Raw genomic sequence first — 4,401 nt, 5'->3', positions numbered from 1 at the left:
GTTTTCTTTGGCCAGGCTTTCAACGTGTATTGCTCTCTAATGGGTTAGGTGTCTTAAAATCATATCACTCAATTGAATACAATAAAAACTATCTGAAAGTGGACAACTGGAATTTCCAACCTAGTACCTTTTACATATAGAATTGCTGGACCCCACTGTCCTGTGGCAGAACCTACAGCTCTAGAAAGCTGCTGCTCAGTGTCTGATACATATCACAAATAAATTTGGAAGTGCATTGGTGCTTCTGTTATATATCAACCTGCTTTTGAAAGATGCCACCTGTGGTACTGGTGTCTGGGTCACTTCTAGTGCACCACATTTATAGGACCAAGAAATACCACGATGATAACAAGGCTACTCCTGCTTGTAACTGTTTCTCTTGACCTTAGACCTGGAATTCGTTAACACCACCTCCAAGGTGGAGTTCATTAACACCAGGTTTAGACTTTAAATCTTGAGCCTCACAATGGTGCTAATGAAGCCAGGACTATTTATACCGGATTTCACATCACCTGGAATAAAAATAGTTTTTACCTGGCAGAGTGAAAAGGCAATCATTTTCTCGTCTTGTGGGCTTTTTATTCCATCCTACAAGTAGATGCCTTTGGCAATACGAGCAAAACACTTAAGGGCTGAATTAAAGTCCGGTGCTAACAGAAAACTAACCCGTTTCTGGAGGAAATGTATAAATACAGAGGGAAATTCACAAGCTGAATATCGCCATTATACAAAATTAGACTGGTTGATTCTACTTTGTGTTTAGTATTTCCTCCAGTAATGAGAGGATTGCTTGTAACAAACAAACTCTAAAACATGCCATAAGTTACTGTCTTCTAAATCAAGGCTTTTTGCCTTTTCACCTCTCCATTGGGACTTGAAAAATATCCCTATGATACCTGATAGTATCTTACTCCATTCTGTCTATGTTCATGACAAGAATTAACTAAGGGGCATATTATCAAGAACGGAGTTAAGATAATCGCCGTTTTAGCCGCAGGAAACTGCCGCTAAAGCGGCGATAATGGGCTTGATAACATGCTGTAGAGAATTCCAATAGGAGCCCATGTTCACATGAGAACATGGGCTTCTATGGGAATTCACAAGGGCATATTATCAAGCCCATTATCGCCACTTAAGCGGCAGTTTCCTGCGGCTAAAACGGCGATAATTTCAATGCTCTTTCTTGATATTATGCCCCTAAATAGTATATGGATCTCTTTCAAAGCTTTTACAGCTACATATAAAGTTTGATCTAATTTGTTTTTAAAAGACTTGGGGGCATATTACCAAGCAATAGCGATAATTATCGCTATTGCTTGGTTAGAGACAAAAATTTACTGCAGAGCTGCAGTGATTTTTATCGCAAATAAACCTTGGTAATACCAAGGTTTATCGCAAATGCGATAAAAATCGGCCGCAATGCATGAATATCGCTGAAAAGTCAGCGATATTCATGCATTACCGAGCTAATGCTCTTAGCCATGTTATCCACCTCCCATTGGATAACATGGCTAAGAACTGCTCAGGGCAGGTGTTAGCTTTTGGAGATATTCGCGCTTAGCGCGAATATCTCCAAAAGTTGGTAATAGGAGATAGCGATGTTAGCGACTGTTTCCAGTCACTAACATCTTGGCACGCCCACTTTGCATGCCATTAGTGATAAATATCACTGACATGCAAAGTGGGGCCCAAGATGGTCGCTTTCTCCTACTAGCTGTCGCTAACTGGTGTTAGCGACAGCTAGGTAATAGGGAGATAATTTTATATCCGATTTCTTGGCTTTTAAAGACAAAAAAGCGGAGATAAACCCCCTTGATAATATGCCCCATTGAAATTAGCTGTTCAGGACACATGGTGTTATGAGTTTCAATTTTAATTCTGCTTGGGGTGGTCATGGTCGAACTGCCTACCTGGCGGTTTGGTTGGTAGTCAGCGTGGGGCCCGGTTTCACTTCAGGGGCACCGGTTTCTAGCTGGGACCTGCCAGCCACGTTCCCACTTGTAACGCTCCTAAATAAATGACAAAATCAATCAATCAATCAAACCTTTATTCGATTTTAAATAAAATCATCAAATTACAATCACAAGCACAACATACTTCATATAGCATAATAGTGTTTCAAAAACCTTAGTAAAGTGCGTGACTTGTGTGCTGAGAAAAACGGCTAAGAAAACAGTTTCCAAAAATACAAAATGCAAAGTACAAATGACGGCACTAAAAAAAAAAATATAATAAATTAGAATACTAATAACCTTCCATTAATTTACGTGCTCTTACTGATGCTTTTAAAAAACAACTAACTCTTAACAGGTACCTCAGCATTAACTAAAAGTTGCAGATAATGTAAGGATAGTGTGCACTATCTTGAGGCAATTTTTATTTTTTATTTTCAAACACAAGTTAAAATACATCCTAAAATATGTACAAAAAATGTAATAATGATTGAGAAGAGACTTCACCACGTGGACAAGCTGGCAACCTATTGCTATATAAACCCGACCCAAAAGGCAAACAAAGTAAACACCAAACTGACTCCGCCCTGAACTGAAAAAGCAGGGAACTTTCGCACTTAGTTAAGGAGCGATCTAAAAATAAGAATATATCACTAATTCTCCTTAGGTGCATATAATCCTTTAGAGACCTTTTGTTTAATTCATCTCTCAGATAATCCATAATCCTAAACTTTACCAGCTGTTTTCTTTCTTGAGTAAAGACTCAGGTATATCAAAGAATTTAGGGCAGCCTAGATTTCTTAGAGAATCCTTCACATAGACTAACCATGGTAACCTCTGCCCATGCTCCCAGGATAGGCAATAATTCATAATTTCTTTGTCCAAGCCTGCTTCCTTGCAGGTCCAAATAGATACCCAGATCATTGGAGTCAGACACACTAAGGGCCCGATTACGATGTTGAACGGACCGGATGTCCGCCCGACATCGTTTAGGAACTGGAACCAAATGACCTCCTGTCGTCGGTTCCAGCCCAGCAGGTAGGATGCGACCGAACCCTGCTCGGTCACATTCCTATACTTTACAATGGGAGCATGCATTCCGAATGAATTGCATGCTCTCATTTTAAAGAGCAGAGGTGCAGTTCATCCCTTCACCCTTTGGCAGGCACTTCAAGGTGCCTGCCACTGGGTGCAGGGATCAACAAGGGAGTCCCATAGGTGCCTCCTAGGCCGCTATTAGGTGGCTTTGCAACCAAGGGGGACCAGCTGGGGGCCCCCAAAGACAGATTCCCAAAGCCTTTCTGTGTCAGAAAGGCCAGCACAAAAAGGCTTCGTAATCCTTCGGCTGAGGGATTACTGAAGGCTTTCCAAATGGCGGATGGGCTGAGCCCGTCGGGGGCCATTCGGAAATCAGATTCGGATTCCCTTCCGGCAGAAAGTAATCTGACCAGCTGATTACAATGCAGTCTGATTATGAGACTGGCAGTCCGATGACCGCCAGACTCGAGGGGGTGCCCGACACTGCCACACTGGTTCTCCAACCACCCAGTTATACCTTTGGCAGTCAGACTGCCATTGCACCGCCACAACCGCCAGAGGACCACTGCTCCCTGGCAGTTGTGTAGCAGGAAGTGGCGTGGCGGTCAGGGGTGCAGCCATATATTGGTTTTGAGTTATGAGTTTCAGGAACGCCAGTGGTGTCATGGAGGTTTTTACTGAAAGACTGGCGGTCTTGAAACAAAAGAGGCCCTAGAGGGCCCCCTGTTGCCCATATGTATGCATGAAGAGGGGCACAACATGTGCCCCCATGTGTGCAAGCACCTCAGTTCTTGTATGGCATGGACTTTACAGTCCATGCTGTTCAAGAGCTGTTTTAGGCATTCCTATTGTGGTGCACATTTTCAGAGTAACCGGCATGGGACTGCTACAAAAGGGCCTCCAGACACAAATAAGCTCGTAATATGGTGGGTTGTGTGCAGACAGGTTTGACTGTGCTGCCGGCAAGATGGTCCCCTCCTGCACCACCAATCTCGTAATCAGGCCCTAAGTAAAAAATAAACTGCAACAACAGCTCTGAATGCAAGAAGTAATGTGAGCTGGTAGGTGGAACAGAAAGAAGTCTGCAAACCTGATTTTCCTCAATTTGGAGTGTTTGGGATTCACATGACCCATTATGCCCACCACATAAAAGACTCAAAACCAATGATTTCAAAGCATGCCTAAGGCTTTAAAAACATTTGTTTTTGCATTGTTTATTTCGAAGCTCTGCAAGGTGGAAGGTGGCCAACGGGTCCCCAGCAACAAATGACGGCCCTCACTGGAAGCAACACCGGCCCCAACCTGCCAGTCCACCAAAATGCCTGGTGCTCAGTAGGTCAGTCAGGACTTTGGACTGGTAACAGCAGTTGCCTGCCCCTATGCAATGTAAGTTCACAGCTGATCTTTTTAC

This window comes from Lissotriton vulgaris, chromosome 3_1, assembly GCF_964263255.1.
Source record: "Lissotriton vulgaris chromosome 3_1, aLisVul1.2, whole genome shotgun sequence".
NCBI lineage: Eukaryota > Metazoa > Chordata > Amphibia > Caudata > Salamandridae > Lissotriton > Lissotriton vulgaris.
Note: the sequence above shows the minus strand (reverse complement) of the source record.